Raw genomic sequence first — 19,413 nt, 5'->3', positions numbered from 1 at the left:
CTATTTCTTTGAGGAGTTGTCTGCCCCGACTGCAGAGATTCCGCACAAGTTAGTATAGTTTTAGTAGTAAATGTAGGAGTGATAGAGGGAAGTGGCTGTAAAATGTGAAATACGTATGAATAAAGGGGTCGGGTAAGGCAGGAGTAAAGAGGAGCATAGGGAGGGGTTTAGGGAAGGAGAGGCACTCACTAAGGAGTATGCCCATTTCTAGGGCAGAGCTTGCCACGCTGCATGATGGTGGCCGATTAGAAGAGCTCCTCGCAATCAGCCCATAATAATACATTAAAATCCTACAACTAGGACCAAAACTCACTTTACGGAGAGCAGAACATCTCGGGCTCATGTCCGATACCAGAAACTGAACAACTGACGGCGATGTAAGCTGAGAAAAGCGAGCGCCCGCATCGTTCCATCTGAGGCCTAGTAGAGCGTAAGCAAAACGTAAAGCCTGGGACCTGCGGTAATCGCCGGAGCCGTGACGTAGGGCAAGCATCTCGGACCTCTCCAGGACTTGAGACCCGTGCCGCGGTCGAGCCGGTGCAGAGGCGACGAGAACTCCAGCGGAGGTGAGAAGAGGTGGGGGCAGGAGGAAGACCTTTCATTGGGCGGCATAGCGGCCCCCAGGGTGCCGAGCGCCGACTGCGGCCTTAGTGGGAGCCGCAAAGACCAGGCAAAAGTGGCGACGCTCTGCTGGGAAGGTGGGGAAGAGGCCCTGGAACACAGATGGCAGAAGAATAGCGGAAAAGCAACTGGCACAGGAGAGGAGGGCCAGATTAGACCCCCCCCCCCCCCATAGCGAGTAGAGGTGGGGGCTCCCCTTTACATCATTCCTAGGCCCCAAGACAGCGCTGGGGGCCCTACAAGGCCAGTCTGAGACACGCTGATAGAAAACACTTGGGCCCAACCTCGATGTGGAAAGAGCATTAGAGGGCCTGGAGGAGATAAATGGCATAACACCATCCCTGAAGCCCACACCTAGATCATTCCGCAAGGGAAGAAAACCTGTCCCGGCTGCTGCGTGCGAGTTGGGAGTACTGGAGGCACACATCTCAAGAAATTGGGCACACTGGCGCCAAGTGACGGCGCTATTACCGTGCTGCTGGCCCATTGAAGGGGCAGAAATAGAGGGACCCCGACACGAAGCGTGAGTGATCGCCACTACTCCAAGCTGCACCTGCGTAAGGCCCTAAACCAGGGTAGATTAGAAGGATCATCCACAGGAACCGGAGAACCCTGTGAAACCGGACACCCTCCGTCACGCAACCAGCCTTATATCGGAACAGGTGGCGCTACACACGCTCCCCACAGGACAAGAACGTATCAGCCAGGACAACAGTAGACCATGGGGAAGCCGGACAGGAACCAACCCAAACTCAACTTTGACGCAAATAAAAATAAAACAGTACAGAACGCGGAAGACCAACAATCAGCATAGGGGGGCACAGGTGCGGCAGGCGGAGTTCCGACTGGAGACGTGCAGGCAATGTTTGCCACAATACAATCAGCGCTGACGAACATAGATGGGAAGATTGATTCTCTAATACTTGAACAGAAGTTACCCTGCTCTAGTTTGCACTGTGCCTATTGAACTAATCGTTCACATCAATTTCACTCAATCGTTTAATATGCTGAACCAAATTTGTCCCAAAATGTTAGTACTTAACATATCACTCTTAACAAAATATATACTTTTGTAAGTATCATATGGACAGACACACTGAGAGACTGGACATGGCGGAATGCCGCATCTCCGAAGCAGAGGACATGAACGTACAAACAGACTCCAAACTAACGCGAATGGATAAACAGATGGCAGACCTCACGGCGAAAGCAGAGGATTTGGAAGCGCGCTCACGAAGAAACAACATACGCCTGTTGAGAATTGCCGAGTGAACCAATACAGGACCCATGGAAAGATACGTTGAACAACTGCTTGTATCGCTGCTTGGAAGAGACACATTCTCGGAGGTCTGCATAGTGGAAAGAGCGCATAGATCCCTTGCGCCGAAACCCCCAACTAGTTCGCGTCCGAGACCGATTATAGCCCGCATACTCAATTATAGGGACAGAGACGCCGCTCTCCGAAAGGCCCGAGAACTGGGGAAGCTAACTCATCAGGGAATGGACATCTCCCTGTACCCGGACTTCACTGTAGCAGTACAAGAGGCCTGAAAGAAATTCCGAGCATCCAAACAGAAATTAAGGGAGATGAACGTGCCGTACGCTATGCTCTACCCAGCAAGGCTCAAGGTCACAGAGGATGGGAAAACAAAAATCTTCAACGAGCCTAAAGATGTGATGAAGTTCATTCAACAAAGACATGGACGAGGCCCAAGACAGAAATCCCCGAGGCATGAACAAGACGAACAAGCTGCGGGATCAGACACGGCAGAATGACGGATGTAACCCTGTAGAACTGGATCTATAATTTGGACATACACCGTGAACATGTATGAATGCATGTATGAGATAACAAAAGTTACTGGAGGCAACATGGATCACACTGGACAACGGTTGTACCGTAGGGACTGGTCAAAGTCCTGTGCAAAGGAAACTACGCTGAGAAGGATCAATTGCCTCCACTGCTGCATGTAGAGAAATATCCTCAAAGACGTATGCACAGATGTACTCAGCTGCAGATGATCGCCTACAGATAAGTGCCATAATAGCTGTTGACGGGCTGCCCCGACGTTTAGTGACCGAAGGGCCGAAGTCAGACTGTAAAAGTTACTATTAATGTTTACTGTTATCAGTTCCGGTACAAAGTATAGTTCCGCTCAAGCACTTATATATACGAACAGAGAGTTTATGATTCCTAGATAAATTCTGTTTAAAGGGCGTTAGCCTATGTGGTTGGTATCCACAGGAAATGGGCTGGCAGCTCCTGCCCCTAGGCGTGCACCGTGTTAATGTATTTACTGTTATGTTGGTTGGGGCTGTTTTGATCAAAATGTCTGGAGGGATGGGGGGAGCGAGGGACACTGGATATGGGGAGCCAAGCTCGGGAATGTCTCTGTTTTTAGCGGAGTGGGAGGGGGTAAGGTAGAAAATCACAGGGCGGAAGCAGCAGACATCACACATACATTACAGATTACTACACTGCTGAGAAGTTTGAATCATACACGGCTGCACCACTACATTGAGTTACAACATGAAAGCTATGACGCAAACGGTTAGGACACTAACCCTCATGTCCTGGAACGTGAGGGGCTTACAGGACCCGAGGAAAATAAGGAAAGTACTTGCATATTTGGATAGACACAGAGTAGACATCGCATGCTTTCAGGAAACACATATGGCACCCCGGGGTGAGTGTCGAATTGGATATAGATGGGCACAAATTCGAGTGGTATCTTCTTATTCCAATTATGCCAGAGGAGTGTTAATATTAATTAAACACAACATCCCATTTACCTTGCACAGTACGATCAAGGACGACCAGGGGAGATATATAATACTCAGAGGGGATTTTGGAGGCACAGATCCTACCATTATCGCGACATACGGCCCAAACACAGATGACCCACTCTTTTACGAAACTTTCTGGGCAAAGCTGCGGGAGGTGCAGCCAAAAAGCGATGATATGGGGCGGGGACTTTAATACATGCCTGGATCCACTACTAGACAGGGCTTCTGGAGCTGATAGGCACGGGCGACGTGTAGCCCGCGCAATCATAGACGGAATGAACAACTGGGCGATGATAGATGTGTGGCGAAGGAGGCACCCCGGGAAGACGGAGGGCACCTGCACCTCACTCACTCATAACACATGGTCAAGACTTGATTACTGGTTGAACACACAAGAAGTGAGCATGTGGACCACAGCAGTGGAACACCTACCTAAGACTCTATCGGATCACTCCCCAGTCCGACTTGTACTGGAAGTGCCTACACACACCCCGAGATACTTCACGTGGAGACTCAGGCCAGATGTACTAAAAGATCAGGTGTTCCGTGAGGAATTGAGACACACCATTGAGGACTTTTTTCAGAGGAACGCTGGATCAATAGAGAGCTATAGGACAATGTGGGAGGCATTCAAAGTTACAATTGTAGTGTAGTTCCTGTTTTCCCTATTGGCCCTGCGCATTGGAATAACATAAACAGCAGTGTAGACGTAGGACTGAAGTCTTCTAGGTCTCTGCTGACTATGTTAGACTTAATTTAGGTTTACGCCAGCTAGCTCAGAGGTCACTGGAAACTTTCTTGACTGAATAGGAAGGGATCAGTTCCCTGGCTCAGACAAGAAGGGATTCAGCTTCTGACAACCGCATAAACATGACAACTTTGTTCCCTCGGAATAAGAGTAAATCTCTAGAGTTGTGTGAAAACAATAGACAATTATTTCACTCAGTCAGACGTGCGTTCTTAGTTTCACCAGGGTGCAGAGAATGGAGAGACGGGCGTTTTCAATAAAAGATATTATTTATTGAGCAGTCTTCCTTCTCATACAAGAGAAATGAATTGCCACAATTGCAATACTTATTATAAAGTAAAGTGCGTACAGTAACAGGAGTATTATGAAATAATACTGTAAAAGCATTGATATGGTTTCTGAGCCATAAGATACTTTAAAATGGATAAAATATATACATACATATATACATCAGCTAACGTGCTCAACTGGTGCTTCTAAATACGCCTACCCCGGTGTACCTGACCTAAGCCTAATACTGGGAAGGAGTAAGTAAGTAGCAGTTTAAGTTAAGTTGGTTTTGCCAAGAATCTGATTCAAGAATTCTCTCTAAGGGTTTAGTCAGCACTGTACCTTGGGAATAGAATGTAGGAGGTCTGGTATCTCTCTCTCAGGACTCGATATCCGGTCACCCGCAAGGGTAGGCTGGAAACGCCGGAGGCTGGATTTTTTCAGCAGGAGAAAAGACAGCGTCTTTCTCAGCGCGTCAAAAAGGAGGGGCAGCGTCCGTGGGCTTCTCGCATCTGCTGGGCTCTCGGAAAGTAGATAGCTGCTCGGCTCCAAAATTCACCACTGTGTGTTTGCTTAAGGCTGCGTTGGCATATTTGTACCTGAAAGGTGCCGGGTTTGACGTAAGGTTGGACATAAGACGTCAATAACGATGTCACCAAGAACTGTACGTTCTTACAGTGCTTCGCAGGAGTTCTATTACAAATCAAAACAAAGCTAACGGGGATTTCCCAGGTTGCTGGAGGTTTGGTTTGTTGAAAGAACTCGCTGTGCTTTCTAGGAATCTAAGGAAGTGGCTTTTGCCGTGCTTTGGACTGCAAGGGCGATTTACTAAAATATGGATCTGATTCTTATGCCATTATATGGATATTATCGATTATAGGCATGTAAGGGCATAAAACGGTAATATTGATTCTGGTTCCTAGATAAACACACAAAAACCCACTCCACGATTTAATGTCCATCAATTACTAAAACTAAGCAATAAAGGTGCATGTGTATTTCAACCCACCCCAAAATACATTTTGCATTTGAAATGGTGTATGCGGAATACATGAAAAGATCATAGGTACTTTACGTTTTTTAAGCAGTATAATCATTCACTAAAACTGCATATACATTTAGCTGAACGATTTGCAAAAATTTACACATGAAAAGTCTCTTAATACAGAAAAAAAAGGCAAGACTATTTCATCACATCTAAATACAATTGCTGTAAATGTGCTAGAGGCTGGGGTAATATTGTCTCTAAAGTTCCTAAAAATAGAAGCTCTGTTCTTTATGAATAGTTCTACTGTAAGCAGATTATAAGTGCCAAAGAAAAAAGGTAAATATTTTGAGATTCGTAAAAAAGAAATTTTTGTCAGGGGAAAAAATAGTTCCAAATGTTTTCAGTAGCTTTGGTGTTATCAAATTCGAAGGCCGAATTCAGAGTTCATGGGAACGCTGTGTGCTTGTTGCTTATTCTTTCGGTTCAGGGGAGAACATTATTTCAGATAGACTCGCAAAAATTGGTCTACATATTCAGGTGACAGTTCGACCAAGTTCGAAAATGCTGCAAAAGTGATAATGATTGCTATCATCGATGTCTGGATCAGCAATGCTCACAGAAGGTCGTACCTGGGTGATGTTGCTCTCATTTCTTGCTTCACTCCCACCTAATCATAGTGGTGAAGTTTCAACGAATGCCGTCATCAGGATTGGTAACCGCTGGGGACAACACGATGCATGAGCCGTTACAGGACTTAGCAAGGTATCAATATCCATTGGTACTGCTGATTGTAGTGTAAGACAGGTGACTAACACGCATTCTTCTCTGCATAGCATACATCGAAGCACAGGTAGGATGCAGTTCTGCCATATAGGTCTGAATGAAAGAAACCAGGTCATATTCAGATCTCTTAGCCGGGCTAATCCAAGGACTTTAGTTATGCGTTCCCGATAGCGTATAGCTAGGATCGTTTCTTCCATTGTTGCTGGAGTCTTGTCTGCGACTTAGCTTGCCATTTCGGAGCAGAAGAAATAAAAATAAAATTCCTGCCACAAGTCCCAAAAGTAGTGGTAGGCCACCAAAGACAGAATGGACAAAATTCGGGAAGATGCCCAGGACTGCTTTGAAGGGTGTTAACAGTCCCGAAAAAATTGTCTTAAATACATGTGCGATACCACTGGCATCTGACATGTTTAGGATTTGGCTTAGCATTTCTACGAAATGCACGGGGCAATTTGTTGATAAAAGGGTATGTATCTCTGCTTTCGTCCTTGCAACTTGCAGATCATACGTTTCTTTTGATGATGTCATAGGCACTGTTGTCTGTAAAAGCACAGACTTCATTCTGCTTAAAGTATCAATTCGTATAGAAGAGATATTCAAGGGAGGCCAAATCGTCACCTCTGAGTCTCCAGGGCCATTTGGATACAATACTTGCATACAGCAAGTGACCATGGAACTAACTCTTACGAGATATGCTTTCCCTGGCACCATGCCACAACAGCTGTTGTCCGTTATTAGAATGTAACTCCCGTTAGAAAGTTGTCTAAAGAATGGCTCTATCTGTGTTGCAGGTGTGCCGTGCTGGTGGCATGAAAGGTTATTTGAAGTCCCCTCACAGACCCCATGTAAATTAATACCTTGGCACAAAAGTATACCGCTTAGTGACTGTTTGCAATTATTACCACTAAGAAATACATTTTTGTCCTTGTCACTATAACATGTATGTGTATAAGGTAATTTCCATGATGACTTAATGTACCCTTTACCCAACCTTTCATACTGGCCTACTGGTATATACTCCTGGCATTTTTTAAATTGGAAAGTTGTTATCGGAATTGTGATTATTCCATGTATTATCCATTCAATGACCGGTCTTTCTGACATTGTCAATGGTAATCTCTCGAGTTTTTCAATGCTCAGAATCATATAGTCTGCTCCTTTTTGTGCCAAACTGATTTGTTTATCAGTAAGGTTAAAGATAGAAAACAATGACGTTGTGTTGATTAAACGCCATGGCACAGAGCCAGAACGCAGGTTTTGCAACGTCCAGCCTAGCTGTACAATAGAACGTAATTGGGGCTGACCATGTTGTAACATTAGCAAGTCCTGATCTATTATATCAATAGCAGATGATACAATACTGTCCAGTGAATATATTCTGGAGGACAGAGTCATTAACCCATTGTCCACAACAGAAAGTGATTTTTCCAAATTAATACGATCAATTTCTCGTATTTTCTCTGCTGTTTCAATCTGCATTACTTTCCGTGCCTCGTTGTACGCCACATATATACTAGCCGCTATGAAACGTTTTTGACGCTGTTTGCGTGGTCCCATAATGAAATCACGCAAGTCAGCACCGTCTTTAAGTAAAGTCAAGTGTTGCTTAATTTCTGCCAGTGTGGAGGTGAGTAGCCATTCAAGGCATAATTTCCCTACACTGTATGTTGTTACTATCCCTGGATGTTGTCTCTGGGAATATCTAGGGTCTGGTCTGGTCATTTTTAACCCCTGTATTTTGTTCAGGAATCTATCTTGACATTTATTTGTGTCTATTGGCCAGATCACCCACTTTTTCCATTCAGGAGGTGTTCTGTTTTGATGTAAAATTTTTGGATACGTCTATCTCAATATCTGTGGTTGTGTTATCAGGTATTGGCTTAGGAATAGACGGTTTGTTTAAGTCTTTTATCTTTGCTAGGCCAAGACAGGTAGTCTGTTGAATTGTGTCATTCAAAAACATTATTAGTTCTGGGATCATGCAGGCTCGAAATAATGCTTCTAATCCTTGGACCTGCCATTCTTTTGTTCCCCAGATGGTTTTGGTTTCAATGTTATTTTTCCAGAAATCAAACCCAAAAGTAATCATTTTTTCATAAAACATTTCTGAATAAATCAGTTTAGTATTTGTCAGCATGTTTTTTGTCCCTGTTTTATCTAACAGTTTATAATAAAATGTTTCTGCATCACTTGTGTTAAACCCTGAGAAGTATGGAAATTTCTCATAAAATGTTTTTGAACTGCTTTTGGGTGGTGTTGCACAATGTTCCAATTGATTATATTTAAAAACATTTCTAGGTTGAGCAGATTTATGCAAATAGTGGTGTGCGTAATGGTTGTAGCAATACAACTGTTCATAGTTCGATGAACCCTGTAAATAATCATGTTCTGTAAATTTTGCTGACATTACTAAATCTGACATCATATTATTAATGCTCTCAAAGTCCCAATCATTAGAAAATGTACTTGGATTTACAAAGTCACTTAATGAAACCTTAAATTGATGTGGATATTTCAAGAGTTCGACCGGGCCATATATTTCGTAATCCGTTTTGTCCTAAACTACCCCGCTGGGTATAGGAATGACTGTCAAATTCACTGATGATAGCTCTCTTTTCTCGATGTGAGATGACTTGTGTGGTTTTAGGACCAAGTTGATGTTCTGACTTGCTGTGTCCATTGTACTGTATTTTCCCTCAATGAATTTTCCCAAACAAAGTACCATGATGAGCCAAAGCAGGAGGAAAAGTACACCTAACACATTCCAGAATTCAATCCATGGAGAAATCAGATAGGTTTCTTTGAGTTGCTGAAAGAGTTCTTTTGCTTTGTCTTTAAAAGTTTTTGTTGCTGGCCTTTCTTCTGGTTCGCTTGGATCTACATAAAAGTTATCGATATTGATAAAGTAGCCAGATGCAGTTCTGTCAATTGTTGGAATTGTATTTTCAATTTTTCTTTCATCAGCACATTCTGAAGCTACATCGTTGCAGACTGGTGTTTCTTGACGAACTGTTTCAATTTGGGTTTCAAGAGGTACAAGTTCCATGGCATTGTTGCATAGTCAATTTTTATTTACTGCAGGTTTATCAAATGTGACTAGTCTCTCAGTTTGAACCTCTTGGATCGTAGCAAATTTAGGTATTCTGCTATTTCTTGGGAGTCCACTGGGCCTACTACTTCTTATTGGCCACATGACTGTGGTTTTACCAGGTCGATGGATACAACTCGGTTCTCCTTTTTCCGACGAACTCAAGAGCTCCAAGAAGAACTGCCGAGCCCTCGAGAAAGCCTGGAGAAGGGAACCCACGCCGGACAACAGGACCACCCTCAAGCTCGCCACCCGGAAACACCACCAGCTGATTCGCATCGCCAAGAAAACGGCTTTCAAAAACCGACTGGACAACAACGCACACAACTGCAAGGAACTCTTCAACATCGTGAAAGAGCTCTCCAACCCCAACGCCGGAAACAACGACATCACCCCTTCGCAAGACCTCTGCAACTCCCTCGCCTCCTACTTCCACAACAAGATCGCGGACATACACTACAGCTTCAGCACTCTACCGACGCACGCCACGACCGCAGCAACGCCACCCACCACCACCCTCCGCGCCTGGACCCCGGTCAACACCGAAGACACCGCCCACACGATGAACTCCGTCCACTCCGGATCTCCGACCGACCCCTGCCCTCACCACGTCTTCAACAAAGCCAACGCTGTCATCGCACCCCACCTGCGGGACATCATCAACACTTCATTCGACACCGCCACCTTCCCCGAGAGCTGGAAGCACGCCGAACTCAGCGCTCTACTAAAGAAACCTACAGCAGACCCCACCGAACTCAAGAATTACCGCCCCATCTCTCTACTCCCGTTTCCAGCCAAAGTCATCGAGAAGACCGTCAACAAACAGCTGGCCACCTTCCTCGAGACGAATGGATCCCTCGACCCATCGCAGTCCGGATTCCGTGCCAACCACAGCACCGAGACCGCCCTCATCGCCGCCACTGACGACATCCGAGCCCTGATGGACAACGGGGAAACAGCGGCCCTCATCCTCCTAGACCTCTCCGCGGCTTTCGACACGGTCTGCCACCGCACCCGAGTGCAGCGCCTCAGCAACGTCGGAATCCAGGAGAAGGCGCTGGAATGGATCGTATCCTTTCTCGACGGTAGAACACAAAGAGTCCGCCTACCACCGTACAAGTCAGAGGCCACCAAAGTCATCTGCGGCGTCCCTCAAGGATCCTCACTGAGCCCGACTCTCTTCAACGTCTACATGAGCCCCCTCGCGGCCATCGCACACCAACACAACCTCAACATAATCTCCTACGCCGACGACACCCAGCTGATCCTCTCCCTGACCAACGACCCCTCTGCGGCCAGAGCTAACCTGCACGAAGGGATGAGAGAAGTAGCCGAGTGGATGACGACGAGCCACCTGAAGCTGAACACAGATAAGACGGAGGTCCTCATCCTGGGCTCCTCACCCTCTGCCTGGGATGACTCCTGGTGGCCCCCCGCCCTGGGCACCGCACCCAAACCGACGGACCACGCACGCAACCTGGGCTTCATCCTGGACTCCTCCCTCTCCACGACCAGGCAAGTCAACGCCGTCTCCTCGTCGTGCTTCAACATCCTGCACATGCTTCGGAAGATCTTCTGGTGGATCCCCACAGAAACCAGGAGGACCGTCACCCAGGCCCTCGTCACCAGCCGACTGGACTACGGCAACGCACTCTACGCCGGAACCACCGCCGGGATCCAGAAGAGACTCCAGCGCATCCAGAACGCCTCAGCCAGACTCATCCTCGACATCCCACGACACAGCCACATCTCCGGACACCTAAGAAACCTGCACTGGCTCCCGGTCAACAAGAGAATCACCTTCCGCCTCCTTACCCACGCACACAAAGCTCTCCACGACCAAGGCCCGAGCTACCTCAACAACCGTATCAACTTCTACGCTCCCAAACGCCACCTCCGATCCGCCAGCCACGCCCTCGCCACCGTCCCACGCATCCGCAGAGCCACTACAGGAGGAAGGTCCTTCTCCTACCTGGCCGCCAAGACCTGGAACTCCCTCCCGGCCGACCTGCGCCTGACCCAAGACCACCTCTCCTTCAGGAAGAAGCTCAAGACCTGGCTGTTCGAGCAGTAGCGGCACCCCCCCCCCAAGCACCTCGAGACCCTACGGGTAGGTAGTGCGCTCTATAAATGTCTTTGATTGATTGATTGATTGATTGACCAGCAAGGGGCGGTAGTACAACTGATCTTGTTCCGTTGATTGCTAAGACAGGTACTGCTTTTCTGTAAGAAGGCCCAAATTCCTTCTTCGCCGCAATCTTTTCTCTGACCAGATCCCCAATCTTTGGAATCCAGACAGGTCTTGCTGGGACAGGTGGTGTTTCTTCAGTGGTTGTTTGCTGGTGGTTTATCTTTACGTTGCTCAGGGCTTTTCTTGTTTCATTTAAGTCCTGTAAAACAGCCAAACGATCTTTGATGTCAAAGCATTTTTTCTTATATTCCACCACTGAAACCTGACTATCTAAGTCCTGAATATACATTCTAGTTCTGAACAATAGTTCGTACGGGCTGAAACCTTTTAGAGAATTTCTTGGCAGATTGTTAAGACTACGTTGGACACTTAATAAATGCTGGACCCACCCATCACCCGAACCTAATACCTTTGCCGTTATAGATTGCTTTATGTCTTGGTTTTTTCTTTCCACAATCCCTTTTCCCTCAGGATGGAAGGGACAAGAGTACTGCAACCCAATGCCCATGCTGGTCATGGCCTCCTTATAAGCTCGAGAGCTAAAAGCAGGACCCTGGTCAGAATGTAGCATGGCTATTGCGTATGTGCCGATAAAGACTCGCAAATCTTTTATAACAGTTCTGGCGTCAGCCGAGCGCTGTGGCCATATCCTTTAAGTGAATATTAGTCTGAAAATGGGATTACTGTGATTTTGGGTTTTCGCGTGTAGATAGGCTTATGTTAACTATACCAAGGGGCACGGAAGTTCTCCACTGCGATCTCTGCTGCAGTCTTGGCAGTTTTTTGCAAACTTATGATGTTGCACGCTCATCCCCGGCCACCAGTATTCTGATTGTAATTCTGTCAGGGATTCTTTAATCTGTTTGTGCCTTGGACCCTCACCCATGTGTGCGTCTGCTATTAATAAGACTCTCCTGTTCATGTTTGGAATTAGTCAAAGGGAGATCCCTGGGTCCACACTCACATATGGGTTTACTATACTTTCATACCCTTTTGTCTAAACATTCAGACTAAAACAGGGAAGACTAGTTTAGTACACTATATTCGCAGAATGTTAATTTCCACACCAAAGTTGGAACGTTCACAATCTTATTCTAATAAAAAACATGTACATAAAACAATTTTTTTTTACACAGAATAACAAGTTAAAATTTCAAAGAACACTCTTTGAAAAAAAGTAGAATAAAACAATTAATCATAACAATTCATTACACATTCAAGCGCCATCTTTAAAGATCTGATTTCAGCTCGCTAAGCCGAACAGTTTCGTAGTGATTCAGTTTTTGTTATTTTCGGTCTGAATTTACCGCAGAGCCAGCGACCTTTAACAATCACGCAGGCTGCATTGTACGATTTATCTTCTACATTGTATTGTTGAACAAATCTGTCCGTATAGATTATACAAGAGTACTGTTGTAGAGGTAGAATTTCGATTGGCAGAGGATATTCTTCTTCATATTTTAGCTCATTCAGTTTTTTCATGTTCGAAACATAGTAGTATGTCACCTTTTCTGTAGAAAGAGAATTTTCCCACTGTATACATTTAGGATCTAGTGCCACAGTTTGTAGATTCACTGGGCTGAATAACGCCTCAAAGGCTGATTCTGCTGTAAATACAGTTATCCTTTTGCCTTGGGCTAGGGCTCTTTCTTTTGTTATAGCAGTCTGTACCGCCTTCACAGTATTTTCTTAAAGACTGAATGTTTTTTCCGTTTGTGTGTACAAATGTGATTTGTATGCTATAGGTACCGTGTCTCCCTCATTAGAGGTCAGGTACGTGAATCCGCATCTTCCTGGGATGACTCGGATTACAAGATTGCATGTATTGTCACGTGTTTCTAATTTTGTTTTAGCTAACATGTCTGTTTGCAGTGATCTCAAAATTTCCGTGTGTTTCTGAGTCCAGTTGATTGGTTTAAAATCAGGTTTTATTAATTCATAGAGAGGTTTAACCCTGTCTGCGTAATTGAGAATATAAGTTCTTCCGAAATTCAGGAAGCCTAGTATCGATTGTAGATTCTTCAGCGTTTTCGGTGCTTGGAGTACAGCACACTTCTCTAAAAATTTACATCTCCTTCATCTAGTGTGATTACACCTCTTCCTGCAGCAGTTCTTCTCTTTCTATCTAGTGGGATTACACCTCCTCCTCCAGCACTTCTAACCTTTCCGACCAGTATGATTACACCTTTCCCTGCAGCACTTCTTCCCTTTCCATACCTGTGGGATTACACCTCCTCCTCCGGCACTTCTTACCTCTCCATCCAGTATGATTACCCCTCCTCCTGCAGCACTCTTCATTTTCCATCCAATGGGATTACACCTCCTCCTGTGTAGTGTAGTTCCTATTTTCCCTATAGGCCCTGCGCACTGGAATAACATAAACAGCAGTATAGACGTAGAAGTGCGGTCTTCCAGATCTCTACTGACTATGCTAAACTTAATTGGGTTTGTTACCAACTAGCTCAGATGTCACTGGAAACTTTCTTGACTGAATAGGAAGTGATCAGCTTCCCTGGCACAGCCAAGAAGGGATTCAGTTTTCCAACAACCGCATTAACATGACAACTTTGCTCCTCAGATAAGAGTCAATCTCTAGAGTTGTGTGAAATTATAGACAGTTATTTTACTCAGTCAGTTGTGCAGCTTACTTTCACTAATATGCAGAGAATAGAGAGACGGGTGTTTTCAATAAAAAGGTATTATTTATTGAACAGTCTTTCTTCTCATACAAGAGAAATGAATTGCCACAATTGCAATACTAGTTATTATATAAAGTGCGTACAGTAAAGTGAGTATTGCGAAATAATACTGTAAAAGCATTGATATGGTTTCTTAGCCATATAATAGTTAAAATGAATAAAATATATACAGTCATATATACATTAGGCTAACGTACTCAACTGGTGCTTCTAACTACGCCTACCCCAGTGTACCTGACCTAAGCCTAACACGTGGAAGGGAGTAAGTAGCAGTTTAAGATAAGTTGGTTTTGCCAAGGTTTGCTTCAAGAATTCTCTCTAAGGGTTTAGTCAACACCATACCTCTGGAATAGAATGTTGTAGGTCTTGTATCTCCTCTCAGGACTCGATATCCCAGTCACCCGCAAGTGTAGGCTGGAAACGCCGGAGCTGGATTTTCTCGGCAGAAGAAAAGACAGCGTCTTTCTCAGTGCGTCAAAGAGGAGGAGGTGGGCAGCGTCCGTGGGCTGGTTGCATCTGCTGGGCTCTGCAAGGGACCACTGTAGCTTAACCTCACCGTTAGTACAACATTGGAACTTAGAGAAACATAGTATCTCGCAAATAAAATTTCAAGTGTTAGAACAAGTTCCAATTAAGCCAGGGATTAACAACCATCAGAAATTGCTACAACGAGAGTTGTTTTGGATAAAATACCTTAATACCATGGTTCCCACAGGTCTCAATGATAAGTATGATTTAGCGTGTTATCTTTAGTCAATTGTTTCAACTATATTAGTTGAGATTATACTTATGTATTATAAATGTACAATAATGTCTATTAAGTACTGCAAAACAACAGCCCATACAACTGAATGTGTAAATGTATCTACTTAGGTCTTATTGTATCCAATTTGAAATACCCAAATAATGGAATGTAAACATGATCAATGTAACACAGTAATTATTCAACATGGCTGCACACGTTTGTCAAACATCACCCCAAGTTAGAGTTAAACATACACATTTCCGTGTTTAAGTAACCAATCACACACATTACGTTTTAACATGAACATTGGAAAATTACTCGGTTTGGCGATTAGGCAACGATAAGGCTCACTATGGTGAGAGTGAGTTTAGAATTGGTTTAGATCTTGAACACTTAGCACAGTCCATTTTTGAGTAGTACTTTAATAGCGCAACGGTTTACCATTGGGAAGTTTAGCCATTACAAGATAGCGCTGGACTTGAATTTCTTTAGATCATGAATATCGAGCGTAGTCCGTTTTTCATTTTTTATCAACTACGCGACCCTCGCGGAGTTCGTGAAGTTAATATAACTAGAGAACCCACATTGAGCGGACATGAGAGTATTTGCGTTGACGACGAGCATTCACGCCAAGGTCACGCACATCCAAAACGTTGCAAATTGTTCACAAAAAAAGAATAACGAAACGGTCTGGCAGCTGAAACATAATGACAACCGACAAAACCATTATCAAAAGAGGAACTCTGGCCTTAACCCGATCGTATGAAATACTGGACCACGAGAGAGAGGAAAGAATCAAAACAGTACCACTCGACCCTAACAGAACATCGAGAAAGAATGATAGAACATCTAACCCCCACAATCTACAACAGATACAGTTCACAGCAACAGAGAATAAGATTGGCGACCTTAGCAACAAAGAAAAACCTCTGACATGTCTACTACTCAACTGTCGGTCGGCAACCAAACATTCCTCTGACATAGCTGACCTCATCATTAACAAGGACATTGATATAGCAGTCCTTACTGAAACATGGCCTACGGAATCCTCATCCCCTTCCATGGATCTCCTAGTACCACACCAATACAACATTTTGAGACTTGATAGACCCATAAAGTTAGGAGGAGGTATAGCCTGCATTCACAGATCTGATATTGAGGTCAAACAAATCCTAACCGACCCTCTAGAATCCAGCGAATACCTAGGTCTTAATATAAGAACAACTAACAACCAAAGATGCAACCTGCACTCTTTCTACCATCCACCAGGAGACAGCGCAAAGTTTACAGAGGAGCTAATGGAGATCATAACGACCAACTCCAACGACGGCGCTAACAACATATTTCTTGGTGATTTCAAATTACATTGGGAGGACCACAACGACAAACTGGTCAAATCGCTGAAAGACTTCCTTGATGAACTGAACCTTACTCAACTATGCACACAACCCACTCACTCGAAAGGAGCGACGTTAGACTGGATTATCTCACGAAACAAAGAGACATCAATCCTCTCTATAACACCATGTGACTGGTCGGATCATCATGCCATAACATTCGTGATACCTATAATGGTAAAAGGCATGACCAGACAACCCCTCAAGACCAAAAAATGGGTTAGAGACACAAGAGATGCAAACTTAAAGCTACTAGTTGAAAGCTGTGAAAGAGACCTAAAACCGCATAACAACCTGCATAATGTGAACGAGCTGACCGACCACTACATAACAACGGTCGAAAATATTGTCAACAACACCATGCCCCTAAAACTGAAAAATATCTCGGAGAAGACAAAAAATCCATGGTTTAATGAATCACTAAATGAAGAAAGGCGCAAATTGAGAATGGCCGAAAGAAAATGGAGACAACACCCTTCATCCCCAGAGCTGAAAGCACTCAGAAAAATTAGAGGCCAATATAACAAAAAGATCATTAACTCAAAACAAGAATTCATACGGTCAGAACTGGACAGTGCCAAAAACAGACCACGGAAATTCTTTGAAATCCTAAAGCAACAATCAAACAAACTAGCCAAATCAGTCCATGAGAACTCCAAAACACCGCTAAATTGTGAAGAATTCTCTACATTTTTCACAGAGAAGGCGAAATTGCTAGAAGTAGAGCTCAAAAACGCCGTGGCAAACCTTCCCATAGATCCAATGCCTACGAGAGATACTGCTACGACAACGGAGAGTATCATGACAAAAAACGAGGCAAGGTGGGATACGTTCGAACTATATGACCAGCACAGTATCGCCAAAACGCTTTCCGAAATAAAGCCAAACAACCACTACCAAGACCCATTACCTGCAAAATGTGTAAAAGAAATCAATCACGTTTTGGTTCCAATATGGACTGAAATTATAAATGCTTCACTATCACAAGGGGTCCTCCCAGACTGCCTGAAAACAGGTCAAGTTGCTCCCATAATCAAAAAACCCTCAGCAGATAGATCAGACCCAAACAACTTTCGCCCAGTGACCAACATCCCGCTACTGGCCAAACTAATTGAGAAATGCGTTCAGAACCAACTAAGCCGACACATCACCAAGTTCTCATTGCTCGATGAATGCCAATCAGGATTCAGAGCAGGGCACAGCACTGAAACAGCGATCCTCCATATTGTCGATGATGCTCTACAGGCACTTGACCAAAACAAAGCATGTCTACTGATTCTCCTAGATCTGTCCTCGGCCTTCGACACGGTAAATCACGAAGCTCTATTGACCAGGTTACAGGACAGGATGGGTCTGTCAGGAACCGTGCTGGAATGGTTTATCTCTTTTCTACAGAACAGGACACAGCGATTCCTGGTCAACCAGTCTATCTCACCTCCATGCCCTATTTCAATTGGAGTCCCTCAAGGATCATCATTATCCCCAGATCTGTTTAACCTTTACGTCGAACCGCTCACAGAAATTCTCCAAAAATCACAGATATCCTATCACATGTATGCAGACGACACGCAAATATACTTAAAGATATCTTCCCTAAAAGACATGGAGCTAATGAACGAGACTCTAAAAATGGCTCTACAATGGCTAACCACCAACCAGCTGAAGTTGAACGTTCACAAAACAGAGTTTCTACTAATCGCACCAGCTAGGAGCCATACGGAAATAAAGGAATGGACGAAAGTAGTGACTGCGCTAAACTGCACCCCAACACTAATCAAGTCAGCGAAATCGCTTGGAATCACTCTCGACGAGAATCTGGACATGAAAGCCCATATCAACTCAATGGCTAAAAATGCCCGGTTCCACCTGAACTACTTAAGAAAATTGAAACCATTCATCTCAGAAGCCAATCTCAAATTAGCAATCCAATCCTTAGTTATCTCGAGGATTGAATATGGCTGCACCACCTTAGCGGGACTACCAAAATTGTCCACAGCGCCATTGAAAGCATGCCTAAATGCTGCGGCAAGAATTATCACCGGATCAAGAAAATACGATCATATATCGCCACACTTGAAACCTTTAAGCTGGTTACCCTATGAAGCGAGAATCCAAATGAAGATGGCATGTATCACCCATAAAGCGCTACACCACAACACCCCAAGATACCTAGCGAAGAAAATCCAACTATCGGGGGGTAATCGACCAGCGAGGAGTACTGAGAAATTCCTACTACGGCCAGCCCTTTTCCACAAGAAAAAAACCTATGACAGAGCGTTCTCAGGATCTGCCCCCAGAATATGGAACTCACTCCCTCCTAACATCAGGAAGATCCAAAATGTGTCATCATTTAAGCGAGAAGTGAAGAGCTTTCTGCTGAAGAAATACACTACCTAGAATGGAACATTCACGATCTGATAATGACCTAACTGTCAGACTTGCTTATTCATTTTACTTAAGAGAGAAATACACTCACCATTGACTATCAACGCTAACTGCACACATGATATTGTATATTTATCATCTACCTCATATTTGTTGTCCGTATAACTGTTCGTATATATATGTCTTTCTCATATGCCTTCTATGTTAAGCGCTCTGATACCCACGGGTCTTGTTCGCGCTATACAAAACTTTATAATAATAATAATAATAATAAGACAAAGTAGAACTCACAGGTAGGAACAGAGAATATATCTATTCAAGCCGTAGTGAACAGAACCAAACTAGCAGTTTATAACATACCATCATTGTCTTTTCGGGTTTTTTAGACGCCAGTTACAGAGAAGATAAGGTATGGAGTGGTGATTTCCACTATTGATTACATAGGTTGTTTTATTCAACATTGAGACTTTTGAAAAATAGGGCAGGTTGTAAGATTGTTTACATTTGTTGTTACAGAGTGCAACGACAAAGAACACGAGGTATGTAGCTAATTCATGAGAGACTGATCAGAGTGAATCCACTAAGGTACTAGCGGGCTAAAAGTAGACTTCATGTTTCTTTTCTAGCAGACTTAGGTCGATAGTGGCGATTGTTTGAACACGCACGTCATTTAACAGAAATACTAAGGTATGTGAATTAACACATTTTTTA

Source organism: Lissotriton helveticus, chromosome 1_2 (assembly GCF_964261635.1).
Source record: "Lissotriton helveticus chromosome 1_2, aLisHel1.1, whole genome shotgun sequence".
NCBI lineage: Eukaryota > Metazoa > Chordata > Amphibia > Caudata > Salamandridae > Lissotriton > Lissotriton helveticus.
This window is presented reverse-complemented; position numbering follows the sequence as displayed.